The sequence below is a fragment of the Lactuca virosa genome, chromosome 6 (assembly GCF_052849685.1).
Source record: "Lactuca virosa cultivar CGN04683 chromosome 6, Lactuca_virosa_CGN04683_v6, whole genome shotgun sequence".
In the NCBI taxonomy this organism is placed as follows: domain Eukaryota; kingdom Viridiplantae; phylum Streptophyta; class Magnoliopsida; order Asterales; family Asteraceae; genus Lactuca; species Lactuca virosa.
Genome location: NC_136431.1, coordinates 201,930,085 through 201,946,869, shown reverse-complemented (window position 1 = coordinate 201,946,869; position 16,785 = coordinate 201,930,085). Strand labels below are relative to the sequence as shown.

Here is a 16,785-nt window from a genome sequence, read left to right as displayed (position 1 = left end):
TTATTATCCTAATTTGTTTCTTTAAAGAAAATTAATAAACACTTGTGAAGAAAACAAAATAAGGGAGCTTGAATTTTTGTGAAATACTATAAAAAGATTCAAAAAAAAAAAGTGTAAAGTATGTCCAGTTACATTGTAAATTAAAGTTTTATGATTGCTTTAGTTACATTTCAATTTTTTTTGGCCTAACTATTGCATATAAATTTTCGATATTGCATCTTTATTTGAAAATTGAAAAAATGACAGAGTAGTCTTACGATCTTTTGCATATTTGTTCATTTAGCCCCTTAAGTATTTTATATGATTTATGAAGAAATTAGCTTTGAAGTGATATGTCCTTTTAATCCCCTTAACCTGAAATAACAATTCTATCTACCAAATAACCAATTGAAAATCAAAGGACACCCATTGATCATGGTTGGAAACCAGAATCACGGCACGACCGGCGGAACGTCAATGTATGATCAATCTTGTTCTTGATCTTAATCAATGCATCGAGGACCATAGGATCACACTCCTTAAGGTTGATTTATAGTTTTGGAGCTTTGGTTTTTTGTTGGATCAATCTCTGAAAAGTCAAAATTGGTGTTCTTGTTATTTTTATCATCGATAATTTTTTTTATCGGCCGCTTCATATATCTTAATGATCGATGTATACTTCTCTTGATCCCTTATTATTAATCGATTCTGATTCGTGAATTGATTTTTGAACTTGTTAATCTGCAATGTCAAAAATGATGTGATTCACAAAGGTTTTAATCGAAGTATCAAACTGATTGAAATATTGATCACGAATCTGATGTGGTTTAATAACTTTTGGTTTGGGGCTCATGATCATCTTTGGGAATTATGATGAATCGAAGTTTAGAATTTGAAGAATACATGTGAAGAAAAAACGATGAAAATGAAAGAGTTGGTTGAATTTGATATGAAAATATTTTTTGGAATTGAAAACTTGAGATTATCGAAAGATTAAAAGTGATTGTTGAGGTCGATAGCCTTAGAGTGAGTTTGGACTGATAATTTAATTCAATGATCTGTATTCGAAGGAAAAGTCAAAATTAGTGTTCTTGATGCATATGAACCAAAAGTGAGACAAACTTTAATCCATTCGCGGTGGGAGGCGAATGAACCTTAAATAGTAACTGGTTTTTTGGTGGATAGATTCGCAGCTCGGTTTTAGGTTGGGTCTATCAAGATCCAACTAAAAGTCATGTGCTTTTCAAGATTCGATTGTATTACCTGATCATCGCTAGAAAACTTCATGTAACACCCTGTCCCGAATCGTTCCCATTTGGGTGTGGGTGGCGTAATTTAGATGATCTGGGTGTTCAGTTTGTGTTTTGGAGCCAAGGGGCATTCTGGTAAAGTGTCAGGTTGGACCTTGATGGAAGTTGGATTTTTATTTGGGAAGTTTTGAGGCGATCATGAGATGATTAAAGTGTAGAACTTCTCGTTACCTTTTCAGGGATATAAGGATCGTCAGAATCGGGTTTATAATGAAGAAGTTATGGCTCTCGGAAGAATTTAGGGTTTTGGGGGAAAACCCCTAGTACGTGGGGCGTACATGGGGAGTACGTAGGGCGTTCTCATGCGAGGACCCTTACGCGAGGCGTACCTTGGCGTACGCTGAGCGTAGTCAGCTGTTTGGTCACGAAGCTTCGGCCTCGTACGCTGGGCGTACGAGGAGTACGTTGGGCGTACGAGGGATTCAAGAAACCCTAATTAAAGGGTGTTGTACCCTATTTAAGCACCTTAAGTCTTTAAGGCTGGCCTCTTTACCAGTCCCGAAATCTCCAAAAACCCTAAATCGTCCCTTAAGCTTCCTTGGTGGTGTTCTTGAGCCCTTGAGAGGATTTTAGTGGTTGTTTTACTCATTGTGAAGGAAGTTTTGAAGATTGAAGGTGCTTTGCTTAGAAGGAAGTGTTGGATTAATGTCTAAGTCCATAACTATAATTGGTAAGACTTGACCCGACCCGGCATGGTCCATTTGGGTTGCATGGCATCATGCATTTGGATAAACTATAATGAGAGAAATAACACTTAAGGTTTGTTAATATATTATAAGTTATAATATATTAATAAGATTATTTAATTAGTATTGATCAAGAATTAATCTAGAATTAATTAAGTGATCAAAAGAAGACTAATTAAATATATGGGTTGATTGTGTAAATCACCCATACTTGTATAGTGGGCTAATGCTCCATGGATTGTCAAGTTGGGCTAAAACCCATAAGATGCTCCATGGTGTATTTGAACCCATGGATCCAAGGAAATGGAAAGCCATGACAATTAGGGTTTACCCTAATTGTCACTAACTATATAAGCATCTTATTGTTGACAAAATCGGCCACTAGGGTGATAAAAAAAGGGCTAGCCGATTTTCATGAAGTGTGTATGTTCTCTCAAGTTATTCCAAGTGTATTTGGTGTTGTGTGAACCATTTGAGGTGTCACACTTGGGGCACTAGGCACTCAAGCTTCATAAAGTCATTCTACATCAAAGAGGTATGTATTCTAACTTGTTATATTTCATATGAATCAAAGGTTTTGTATGCTAGTTAGTATAATACCTTGGATATTCATATTTGCATGTATAATAGAGAAAACATAGATCCAAGGTATTTAGGGTTGCATGTACACTTAGGAGTGTTAGAATGCTCAAAACCCAACAGTGGTATCAGAGCCTAGGCTTGTTTTCTTGTTATACTTGCAAAATCTGCTTAAAAATCGAAGTTTTTTGTTGTCTGAACAGCAGACTCGCCGAGTCCATAAAGGGACTCGACGAGTCCTTGCCTTAAAAGTGTTCAAAACGATCCAACTCGTCGAGTTGGTTCATGCACTCGACGAGTTGGACCCCCTGACAGCATATCTTCGAGTTTTTTGGCTAGAAATGGACTAGGAACATTACCATAAGCTGTTTTTGAACCTATAAACCTGTTTTTGATGTGGTAATGTTCATGCTAATCCAATTTCAAAGATAATTGTCAATAGATTCATGTTTTGTATTAGTTTAAAAGTTATGCTAATTACATGAAAAAGTTTGATCCATGTTCATATGAGTTGCTTAGATTAATAGAAAAGTTAATTGATTATGTGTTTTCAATCCATTTTAATCTAAGAGCTGATTCTAAAATGTGTTTGTGTAACTTGTCCTCAAGTTACATGAAAGGTCACATTTAAGTTTCTTAAAAGTCATAAAAGTTGGCAAAGGTTACAAAATGAAGAGTCTTGTCCTCATTAAATGGTTTTATGACTCCATAACTTGTCCTCAAGTTATGGAGGTTCAAGAGTCACTTCATTAAATAATAAAAACGTGTAACCTTAATTAGTTCCATAAGTTACAAAAGAAGAAGAGTTACATTCTTTAATAGTTTAAAGTCTTCCATAACTTGTCCTCAAGTTATGGAACTTGAAGAGTTTTTCTTATTTAAAACTACTTTAAACTCATGAGTTATGGAGTTAATTAGTTTTGAATATTTTCAAAACTTGCCCTCAAGTTTTGGAATTTGTAAAGGTTCTCTCATGAATACTTTAATTCCAAGTTAAGCCCTTAGAATTTTAAAAGTTAAAATTCAACCCTTATACTTTATAATATTATAAGTTAATAATATATATATATATATATATATATATATATATATATATATATATATATATATGTGTGTGTGTGTGTGTATAAGAGCAAGTCAGTCTTACCATTAGTAGGCCTCATTCACGAAGCCGGTCTATAAGGGGGGTATAAGGTTGTTGCTTATAAAATGGCAGCTTAATGGGTGTCCACTCTCACCCACCGCTTCCTTGACTGGTGGAGGGTCGTTAGCCGAACAGGTAGGACAAGGACTATAATTCTCCCTTCATTAAAAGTATTAATGATAAATACTAAGTAACTAAACCTTTATAAATTCCCAATCTTAGTTACTTAGGAAAATATGAATAAGGTGTTAATCCATGAAATTACACTTTGCACTTTGTTTAAACCGTTAGTGGAGCGTGTGTGGTTAACCGGCACACTAACCTGGATTTAACAAGGTAGGCAAAGGGTAACTTAATATTTATCATAGTATCGGTGGAGCTCGTGTGGTTAACCGGCACATCGATTGAGGGGTAAATATTAAGGGTATCAAGTATATTTGCATGGTTACTTCACACCTTGTTTTGTGATCCTCAGCATCCCAGTCACAAAACCTGAAGGGGACACTCGAGATTGAAACATGCCGTTGAAAAGTTCAATGAATCTCAAAAGATCTAGGAGTTTCAAATCCAATTAAAACTTAATTATATTTCGTTTTTCATGGTGGAAATTGGTAAATCGTCATTTACCTACCTTCAACTATTTTATAACTCGGATTACGGCATCCCTCTTCCAGTTATAAATAGGTTGTTGGATCCTAGCCTTAATATTTCATATTGGGTGTTATATTAAGGACTTTAAATCAACTATCTTGAATATCTCCCAAAAGATGTCTAGCTCAGACATCTATGATCTTCCCAAATCTCTTGGAACTTTACTTCCTCCACCTCCTACAATTATTCTCCCTAACCCACAAGTTCAAGGTCACTCAAGCCCTAATGGCAAGCAAAGTCTATGTGTGATCACATCTTGGAGATGAAGTCACATATTGACAAGCCGGGAGAGTTGGGTGTCAAAGTCTTAAGAAAGTTGGATGTTCAATCACTTTCTAAGTCACATAGTGAGTTCCTTTGGGACTACTATGAAACAGACTATGACATGAACCTTAATGATCATATCTATTTGCTTGGTGCTACTGAATCAGCAATGATTTGGAGGACTAGTAAAGCAAATTTGATTAGAAGATCAACTTCCCAAACTTCCATGGACTTTGAAAATGGTAACATTGGATATCCAGAAAAGCTTTCGCTTCCCAATGGAAAGGGATTGGCCATAGTCAACTCGGTTGACCAAATGGTAAAGAGAAAGGCAAGTCTGTGATAGCCCAGTACACCATTCCCAAAGAGTCCATATGTTTCTCTTGCCAAAGGAAGGGGCATTGATTGCGAAGCTGCCTATTTAACTGAAAGATCAAAAGGTTGATCAAGTCAAGAAGTTTGACTCTACGTTAGGTAAAGTCCACTATCTAACTCTGTTAAGTTTCTATTCTGAGATTCTTGTTACATGATGTGACTGGGTCACATGTTGATGTTTTAAGAATCAAAGAAATGTGAAGAAACTTAAAGGAAGCATATGCTGATTCTGATCGTGAAGATGGATTTCGATCGCATGGTTTGGTGATCAGAATTTTTTGAAGCTGTTACTTAGGTGTTATGATATATTGCTTAGGAATAGATAACAACAAGTTTTTCATATGCATTTGCACTGTAAGGATAAGTTTTTTCCGCAGAGTTTTGAAATAAAATAAAAGGTTTTAATTTTATATTTATTTTAAATATCCTTACAAGTGGCATTTGTGAAAAATGGTTGTTTATATGATTCCATTGATAGCAATATTTGGAAAAAAATGGACTTGATTCTTTCGTTTGTGGTAGTGTCATAATTTACCAAATAAGGAAAGATTCTCATTCCCAAGGCTTCAGTTGGATAGAAACTTGGAATCATGCAAGTTGAATAGTATGATGAATGAGAACTTTCAAGCATTGGAAAATTAAGACTTTTTCACATGGATGTGTGAATCAAGTGAAGGACTAAAGAGATCGAGTACACATTCTTGTGCACTGGTCATGTCCACCACAAAGCTCGTTAAGACTATTCGTCATGATTTACTAAAGTTTAGTAAATATGGTTATACTTACAAGTTTAAGTATAATTCTGAAACATTGGAAACGTCTCAATGTATGGCAGAACAAATGGAAAGAATCAAATTAGGCAGACAGATAAAAGTTTCTCAAATCTGAAAAGATGGGAGAGTACTTTAGTATCATGTTTTGTGATCATCTTAATGATTAAAGAACCACATCACAATTGGTCTTCTAAGGACATCTTAGTGCATTCTTATGACTAAGAAGAGGAGTCATGAATTGTTGAAATGGTTAAATCAAGAAGATGAGTCATACTTCGTTTCAAAACAAGTCTTAGAGTCATACTCCAAGACTATAAGTTGAGTGACATATCTTAAAGAAAGGTTTATAACACTTGTCAAATGTAAGAGTAAAAGTGTCCTACTCTTGTACATTTGAAGTTGGTAAGTTGTGATGTTTTCGATTAAACAAAGACCAACTAAGGCCAATTGTGTGAAGTGTTTGTCTTGATAAAGAATCTGCACTATCCCCTGAATATTTGACAAGATAGTCTTATATGTCAAGAGGACAGTGGGAGTCTTAAAGGTCTTGAAAGTCTCAAGAACTAATCAAGAATAAAACCTGAGGTTCTTCACTAGCACATGACTTGAGGTTTATAACCTATCGTGTTGACATATTTCTATTTATGTGCCCATTCCAGTTAAAGTTGGCTTTGCATATGAGTTCTTAGAGTTCTCAGTTGGTTGCATAACAACTTGGAAGCAATGGCAGGCCCTTGAGCTGCCAGGTGGTAAGAAATTAAGATTGAGTTCAGTCCATATGTGTTTGGATTTGTCATTATCCTTGTCTTGTGACTATGGTTTTGACGATTCACATGGATAAGAACACATACACCATAAAATCTAAGGGTCATAAGGTTTCTCTCCGATTCATGAAAATGATGGTGAGGAAACACTTCCACCAAGTAAATTTTAAGTAAGATAGCAATTGTGATCTTTTGCATTCTCAAAGTCGTTAGTGGAGCTTGCGTGGTTAACCGGCACACTAACATGGACTTATGAGAAATGGAAAAAAAATCTAAACAATTGAGACTATGATTACGACATTCCTTTTCATAGTTCTGAAATTGTTTAGACACACATGCATGCTATCTAAGGAAAGGTGTATGATTTTGATAAAGTTTATCAAAGCATCTCGTATCAGAAGTCTGGACTTTGGTAAGAAAGTCAATAAAGTATTGATTTCTAGAAGTCCAGCTGATTTCTGAGTACATGTCAAAGCTAGTGGGAGCATAAGTGTTATGCTAATAATCATCATGTTAGTGGGAGCATGATAATTATGATAAGTATTGCAAGTTAGCAATGTTAGTTATAGAAAACAAAAGTTTCAATTCGTGAAGTTGCAGGGGTTGAAAAATTTGTTTTGCTATAATTAAGGGAGAGGATATACTTCATTTCAGTTCTAAAGGCATAGATTGAGGTTTTAATCATCTTTAGTCAAGAATATATATATATATATATATGAATTTCATGTTGGATTGGTTCAACTTAAGAAAATTCTATATATTGCGTTCTCAAAATTCGATTATGATTACGACATCCCTCTTCATAGTCAAATTTTGAAAACATGGCAAATAAAAATATTGTAGCAAAAGACTGGTCTAGAATCATGTCTTTATGTGAGACATCATGAATTGTGTCCCATTTGCTTTGGGTATAGGATCGATTGCATGTTCTATAATATTTGTCCTTTCTAAATTTTTCCAAATGCCTAGAGGCATTAAGAAGGGAAAAGGTCTAGAATTGGATATGACTAAAATGATTAAGCAATTGTCGAGGACAATCTAAGGTTTACCAAATATTGGTTGCTCAGGGATAGTTGGAAGTATAGTGCTAATTTTGGAAGGACCATATTGACATATTCTGAAAAGAGGCATCTCTTGTTCAGAAGTGATAGTCAAAATGAGAATATGGAGTTGTCTCCATAGGTGGAAGTTATCTGTGTAAGATTAGAAAACTTAATGCAAGAAGCATGTTCAAAGCAATGTACTTTGAATATGAGACTTAGTTTCCATGGAGTTGATCTCCATTGGAATACCTTATAAATGACTGTTGACAAGTCTTTTTGACTTTGTACATATTCATTGCAAGAGGGTCAGTGCATATAAGTTTAAAATCTAAACAGATTTCGATTAATGATAGGAATTTGAAATTCTCAAATTTTTCGATAAGGATTTGGGAGTGTGAAATTAGAATCATTGAAATTATGTTCAATCGATCTATTTCACAAAGTAAGGATCATAGAAAAACATAGAGTCCATACTTGGTGTATGGAAAAGCTATTGTTTTGAAAAACATAGTGTACTTGCTTGGAGCATGGGACAACTAGTGTTTTTAATTCAAGTATAAAGTTGATAAAACCGAAACAATGAATAATGAGTAATTAGTATGGTGATAAATAAAAGTGTCTTATTTATATTCATAGGTTTTGATACCATATTAGATTCAATTATTCTTGTGTTTCACTTTGCATGTTTTGACTTCCAGAATAAACTAGGTCATTCTTCCTGAATGACTAAGTTATTCAAACTATCCACACTTAAGGTTTGTTAATATATTATAAGTTATAATATATTAATAAGATTATTTAATTAGTATTGATCAAGAATTAATCTAGAATTAATTAAGTGATCAAAAGAAGACTAATTAAATATATGGGTTGATTGTGTAAATCACCCATACTTGTATAGTGGGCTAATGCTCCATGGATTGTCAAGTTGGACTAAAACCCATAAGATGCTCCATGGTGTATTTGAACCCATGGATCCAAGGAAATGGAAAGCCATGACAATTAGGGTTTACCCTAATTGTCACTAACTATATAAGCATCTTATTGTTGACAAAATCGGCCACTAGAGTGATAAAAAAAGGGCTAGCCGATTTTCATGAAGTGTGTATGTTCTCTCAAGTTATTCCAAGTGTATTTGGTGTTGTGTGAACCATTTGAGGTGTCACACTTGGGGCACTAGGCACTCAAGCTTCATAAAGTCATTCTACATCAAAGAGGTATGTATTCTAACTTGTTATATTTCATATGAATCAAAGGTTTTGTATGCTAGTTAGTATAATACCTTGGATATTCATATTTGCATGTATAATAGAGAAAACATAGATCCAAGGTATTTAGGGTTGCATGTACACTTAGGAGTGTTAGAATGCTCAAAACCCAACAGGAAGGTCATAGATCCAGAATAATCTCACTTGTGGCAATCTCTTTGAAGTATCAGGTTCATACTGACTTGGCTTCTAGATGTTTGGATGTCCTCATAGTTGGTTTTTTATGCTTTTGATCCCATTTTGTGGTGGACTCCTATGGCATAAAGGTGCAAGCGTTATGGGATTTTTGGTCACATGCATGCATTAAGTCACTTGTTAAGTCCGCTTGAGCTTTAAGAGCTTCATTAAGCCATGCATGAACGTAAATTTAGCAACTTTACGTGATAATTCAGCTCAAGGAAGTCAGATTTATGTTTTGGAGCAATGTCTTAAGGAATTAAGGGCTGAAAGTGAAAGGCGGCTGAACAGGAGGAGTACGTTGGGCGTACAAGCCATTACGCGTAGCGTACAAGCCCTAAAGCATGTACGCTTAGCGTACAACTGAGACACCCCGCGTACTCAGCAAAATGGGCCTCGAATCCTTTGGTCTTCGGTTTGGGCCATGTGTTGGGCTTAGATGACTTGGGATTTGTTGGGCCATCTGATTTCTGGTGTTTTGGGATGGGAATATTATTGGGTCGCGGGTTAAGGCCCATGGAAGGGGTTTGGGCCCAATTTGGAAAATTAGGCCATGCTTGGGCCTTGGGTGTTTGTTTGGAATTTGGGCTTTTAGATTGTTGGATTGGGCCTTGGCTTTAGGCTAAGTTATGAAAAGGGTACAAAGGTCTTTTAGCCTAGTTCGGACACTTAGTGTGGGTCGGTTCCGATTATTGATGGATGATTATCTTGTGATTGATAGCGCGTAGATTTTAGCGGAACGACAATCAGATTTTATCCGTGGGATTCATCTGTCTGAGGTGAGTTTTCCTCACTGTACTTGCGGGTCGAAGGCACCAATGCTGGCCAATTGGATTGATATCCAATTATGCATGTTATTGTACTGTAGTGGTCTGTTAGATCGATATCCTGATATATAGGATGATGCTATGCTTAGTGATCTGTGTATCTGCCTATCTGGCTGTAGACTGTTTATATAGTTATCTGTTATATATCGACATATTGTGTTGGGTTGAGGTTGTACTGCCTCGTGGTGTAGCCAACAAACCCAGGTGCATTCCAGATACGAGCTGAGGACCAGGTGGTATGCCAGACTCGTACTGAGGGCTTTAGGGTATTCCATCCCTAGGATGACTGGACCCGTTGTGTATTGGCATTCCAACCCGATGGTTGATTGGGTCTAGGGTATTCCAACCTGATGGTTGATTGGACCCGATATAATAGTATGGTATGTGGTGAGACTGGACTATTTTGTGCGTCAGTCAACAGGTCTGGGGTATTCCAACTCGATGGTTGATTGGACCCGAAATGTTTGGTATTACAACCCGATGGTTAATTGGACCAAACTGCTTATGATACAAAGGTATTCCATCTCAGGGATGACTGGTCCCATCGTAGACATGCCTGGTAATCCAGTCCGAGGCTGATTGGGCCAGGCATGAGTATTTGAGCATGTGTTGTTTGTATATGTATCTGTTTGTGTGGTGGTATTTGGGGGAACTCACTAAGCTTTGTGCTTACAGTTTTCGTTTATGGTTTCAAGTACTTCAGTGGACCGTGGAAAGGCGAAGGCATGACCATACACATCCTCGGTTTTCAACTGACATGATATTGGAAGACTCTGATTTTAAATAATGAATTGAAAACAAGGGTTTTGTAACACTTCTATTAGTAAAAAGGTTGTTTTGAAAAGTTTTAAATTTGTTGAATTTTTGGGATGTTACAAGTTTGTATCAGAGCCTTGGTTTGAGTGAATTGGAGGAACACTCGTGTGATATCTAGTCTCAAACTAAGGAAATAAAAGGTTTTAAAAATGATTTTCAAAATAGTCAAGAAATGATGTGATGTGTACGATCAGCTGGAGCCAAAAGTTTACCCCAAGTTACCACACTGTTATTTGATATTATGATATTTTAAAACTGCATGCTAGTGATAGGCTAAGGATCTTCAGGAATTGCAAGATAGAGTTTCCTGATTATATGATGCCTAATAGCCCAGGGTTCTTTCTTATATGAAATTAGCATCATTACTGTAGTTGCTTACTGTGTGCATCATAGTTGTACATAACAAAGGTTCTATAGCCCGAGCATGCTTGATTTAGCTTTATTTCCTGTTCTTGTCTGATTTAGCTTTATTTCCTATTCTTGACTGTCTATGGGATCCAACATTATGTATGATTAGCATGCACGAGCGGCTGCAGGGTTGGTGGAAGTTTCATGAGTGGGTGCGGTTCGTAGTGGGTCATCATGAGGAATGATTAGCCACCCTTGAGAGAGTGAGGACAGGGCAAATGTGCATCCGAGATGCTGGGAGATAGAGATCGAGAAGTTTCGTATGAGGATCTGTCTTGTTTTATTGTGTTTTAGTGCCAGTCAACTCCTCTGCTCGAATGTTGCTTGCTTTGTGCTTTGTGGGGCCCATGTCGATGTGATTTAACCATCAAATGAATACATTAAATTACATGCTATGAAGGTTAAATAATCCTACAATGAAGGACTTGGACCTATTGCGCAGCTCTTCTCTGAGTCCAACTGTTGTAGGGTTGAGTCCTTTAGTCAAAATATTATTTGAGCTTTGTTGCATGTAATTGTATTCATGAAGTTGTTAGATGACATTGGTAGGGTTCTTCAGTAGCTGATGACAGAGGAGGTGGGTAGGAATCCTAGGAGAGCCTAGGGAGTATTTTTAGTGCGGTTGTTTCACTATGGAGCGGGTATTGGGAATATTATTATGAGTAGGTCTTAGAGGACCTGAGATGATTCTTGAGGAAAGTATGTGAAAGAACCCCTTTCTAAACTTTACAATATTATTCCAAACATGCTACAAGCATATCCATAAACATATTTTACATATATGGTCTTATTACAAAAGACTAGATACAAACCGACTAACGAAGTTTTTACAAAGTTTTATATATTACATAATTTCCCAGGAATTTATACACTAAATACAAAAGTTATAATATTATCTATTCTACATCTTCTAATAGCTATATTGGATATTTATCACCTGCAATAACTAAACACTGAGAGGGATAAGCGGTGACGCTTAGTGAGTTCAATAATAGATACAATATAATGTTATGTCATATATATACATCAATATGGCAGAAGCAAAGAGGAACAAGGAACAACAAAGGCATATATGAATCATCTGACAAGCTTTCCATATCAATCGATGATTTGATTCAAAGATATACAATCAATGAGACATAACAATTTCAATACTTGATATACATAAATAAAGCTTCGGCCCAAATGGCACAGAAGACATACAATTTCTGATTAAAATTTTGGTAGATTTTGTAGGCTTTTAGCCCTATCTAACCTTCTGCCAATGCCATAGTGATAGAAGTCATTCTCTTACGACACATGCTCTACACGGCTAGAGGCTACATACCAATACCACTGTGATACTAGTCCTTTCATTGATCACATGGTCAAAGGTATAGTTTTGCTACCATAATAACACGGGATAATAACACAGGATAATAACACAGGATAATAATACGGAAAGGCACATATCACATATAACACATAACATACAATTGTTCTTATATATTGAACTCACCGTGAAATAACTGAATGGTAAAATGATAATTTAGGCAGCACTTCGCCTCTAAAACTGACTTTCTTTGACGAAACCGGAGATTTTAGTTGAAAATCGGGCCTTGCGCGGGCAGAGTTTCAACTTGAAAATATCTTTTTCTCGGGTCTTCGGTGCGTCGGGACTTGCTTCGGGTGTCGGGTATGTTTCCTAGGCTTCGGGGGGGATTAGGGTAAATTGAGAGAGAATAGAGGGTGCAAGAGAGTAAAAATTCTAACCAAAAATCGGCTACCTTCGTTTGCTATTTATAGGGGACCGAGAGTTCGCATTACGCTGGGCGTAAATCTCTGGTACGTTGGGCGTACTGCGTGGCGGTGTTCTACGCGGAACATACTTCGGTACGATGGGCGTAGTAGACGTGGAAATGGTTCGGAACCTGGGCCTCGGACGTGGCTGAGCTAGGACACGCGTACATCATGCGAAGGTGCTTGGTGGCTGATATGTGTCTTCATAGTACGCTGGGCGTACTTCTTCGGCCAGCTTCGTAATTTGTGACATAAAACTTCAAAAATCCGTAACTTTCGCATAGGAACTCCGTTTTTGACGTTCTTTATATCCACGCGTAGGTGAAATTATGCTTTACAAGTTTCGTTTAGACTCCGTTGGCTAATTTTGACTTCATTTTTAATATTATATTTTTAACGGGCCGGGACAGGAAAGTCCGTTAAAAATTCATAACTTCTTCATCCGACGTCCGTTTTCGTCTGTCTTTTTACCGTTGTACTACTATTGACGAGATCTTCGATTCTCATTTAGGTTATGTCGGCTAAAAATCACTTTATCTTTAGTTCGAGTTTCGGGTTGTGTACTACTATGCCGAATCTTAGAAAAATCATAACTTCCTCATACGAAGTCAGGTTTGGACGTTTTTTTTGTGAAAGTTCTCGGTTTAACGAATACTACGACTTTGATTTAGATCACAAAGGCTAAAAAGTAGTTTATTGGAAACTCACTTTTTACGTCATATGGCGTCGTGCCGGTTCTGTCGCGAAACTTGAATAAGTCATAAGTTCTTCGTTATAACTCGGATTTCGATGAGGTTTTCGCCTAAATGTTTCTAACGAGATAATCTACAACTTCCAATAACATTATTTTTATTTATTTCCAACTTAAATTTAACATTTTCGTTAATTTCAATCTTTGACTTTTGATTGGAATCTCATAAGACTTCCAATACTTCCCAAATGATTCTAAACATAGTTTTACTTCAATTCTCATAAAACTATCTTGTTAGAACTCATTGCTCAAAACCATATATTATTTAATAATATTCATTTTTAAACTAACAAAACACGATAACTGAACGTGTATGTTACAAATACCTCCTCCTTTTGAGGATTTCGTCCCCAAAATCACATCGATTTAAACAACTGGGGATATTTCGCTCTTAACCCATTCTTATTTTCCCAAGTATAATTTGGGCCTCGATGGTGTTTCCACTTGACAAGCACCAACTCCACTTCTTTATTACGCAATTCAGTTGTTCTTTCGTTTACGGTCTCTTCAGGCTCTTCTACATATCTTACATTATTATCCAGTTTCACCTCGGATAACGGGACCGTTTCATCGTATATGCTTAAACATTTACACAGATAACTTACATGAAACACATCATGAATACCTGCCAAATCTTCTTGTAATTCCAAACGGTATGCTAGCTTACCCATTCTCTGGATGATTTTGAAAGGTCCAATAAATCTAGGACTCAATTTTCCTTTCTTCCCAAATCGCATAATGCCTTTCCATGGGGACACCTTCAGCATTACGAAATCATCCACTTGGAGTTCTATAGGTCATCTTCTCTTTAATGCATAGGACTTTTGTCGATCCTGAGCCGCTTTCATTCTTTCTCGTACAATTTGAATCTTATTAGTGGTGTCTTGAATCATTTCAGGACCACCAAGGACTTTCTGTCCTACAACACGCCAACATAATGGAGTACGACATTTACGCCCATATATTGCTTCATATATCTTCAGTATATTTTCTACTGTTTGGATAATAAGCTATGCTGAGAGTGACACGAGATCTCAATTTACATTGAATACTTGCCCAAGAATAAGAAGTGAAGCTACTATCACGATCGGAAGTAATCTTTAACGGTACACTATGTCTCACAACAGTTTTATCCAAGTATACTTGTGCGTATTTCTCCATTGGAGCTTCTAGAATTCTATATGGCTTTTGGTGCTCTGCTTTGACTTGTTTAAACAAACTCTTGGACTTCTTAATTGATGGTGGTGCTCAAACTTGCACTCTCTTCTCATTCTCTATTGGGCCTTCGGTCCTAATCTATGAGAAAGTTCAATTCTCATTGCAGACTCTTACTCCTTCTTGAATTTGGGTTATAAACTCAACCAAAGATAAGGTCTTCACTCTGTTACAACAACAACTCGAATGGTCATATTCTAATGGCCTTTGATTTCACAATGCAAAAGACACATAATGAATCATACCCTTATTTCTATTAATCAAAACACTATCATAGAAGAAACCTTCCTTCATGTTCTAATATGATATAATATCTTCATAACTAGTAGTGTTTCTAGATAATGGTTGCTTAATCCTTTAATGAAGATTTGTTATACTTCTATCGACTACCTCGACCATCTCCTTCTTTAATCTTCCGACTGAAATTTCGTCGCTACACAAAACATGGTTCTCTGAATCAATTAACTCATTTCGTAGATTTATATTAATCAGACTCGATTCTTTATGACCACTAAGGTCTGAATGAAAATCATTTTCTTAGTCATCAACAAAACAAAGGTAATGACATACTCGAACAAAAACGGAATCGATTACTAGCTTCTTGGTAACCTTGTGACTTTCCCTGATCAAAGTGTGAGTCATGTGCTTCCAGTAGTATAGGCCTCTATTACTATTCACACCTACTCATACTCGTCCCAAGTATTGTCTCGCAGTTCCCAAGTTACCATTCAAAAGTTTTCACAAAGAAACTTTTCACAACTAAGTGTGTTCAAACAAGTACATACAACAATTTCTCCTAGACTCAACTAGGGATTTCACGTTTCTATTAAACATATCTTGGATTTCTTAAATTCACCTTCTAGAATTCTTTTTATGCATAAGCTCGATCTAGCATATCGTAATATTTTTCTTAGGTCGATAGGAATTTCACTTCCAAATTCTTCATATAAATTCTTTCTCGGGTAGTGTCTACTTTACAAGACACACTATACCAGAATTTACTCTAGTAGTGTGGAGACAAACGATCTCTAATTATCTGTATCTTCTAACTCATGCAAGTCACCATGCACATTTATTCATTTCATTATCCTTTCATGTCATCGTCATTCCTTTATATGAGAAAAATTTTCTTCTCATGGGTGTATCTTTTAAGTCTACTTCATAGGAATCTATTCTTGGAAGTCTGCATTTTAACTGCATCTTAGCATGTTCTACTAGCTTCGACTTGGTTCTCTGTCATTCCTAATAGCAACATTTCTTCTCATACAACACTATAAGTGTATATCTTCTTCAACTATGTACTCTACCTTACTCTAACTAGTAAGTCATTCAGCCTAACTAAATGACTCATTTCACCATCCTAATTAAGTATGTTAAAGTCGGCTTAACACACAATGGAGCTTTCATAAGGATGTGATAGAAGTCAATTTTCACTCGGTATTATTAAATACTAAGTCTGAGCATTACATATCAGCTCTTATCATACTACTCGAACTGCATACTACATCACAATGATGGGTAAGGTCTTGGCCTATTGAGTCTGAAAACCTTGTTATCCTTTCCTTTGATCTTCATTGAATTCTTCTAAATCTTGCATAACATCAATTTCGATATTGTCGAAGTATTTATCACCATCTTCAGTTCTTCTAACTCTGTAAGCAATCACTGCTTCAATCTGGTCAGCGGTGGAACAACTTCATGGATTACACCAAAACATTCATCTCGTTCGAATGTACTTTGAACACACAACTTCCTCCAAAGGTGTTATTATTTCATCAAACATAGTTTAAATGTACAACACCACTCTATAGGTATTAATACATTATTTACGGTATCACTTGATAGATTTTATTTTATGATATCCTTTGACCGTTTATTTATGAAGTTATCGATGTCAACTATCGTTAGTCTCCTTATCATCTTGAAAAGTTTCATGCCGAGAATGATATCAAAGTTGGGCAAGGAGATAGGGATCA

General features: G+C 36.2%; 1 protein-coding gene across 1 annotated transcript in view; it reads left to right on the top strand.

The window, feature by feature from the left end:
* Positions 1-166, top strand: part of LOC145119502 (cytochrome P450 86A22-like) — a 2,186-nt gene extending 2,020 nt beyond the window's left edge. The window contains exon 2 of the mRNA XM_079055168.1: positions 1-166. This exon is cut by the window's left edge and continues 1,714 nt beyond it. The gene's annotated coding sequence lies outside the window, so the exon portion shown is untranslated.
* The last annotated feature ends 16,619 nt before the right edge of the window (positions 167-16,785 follow it).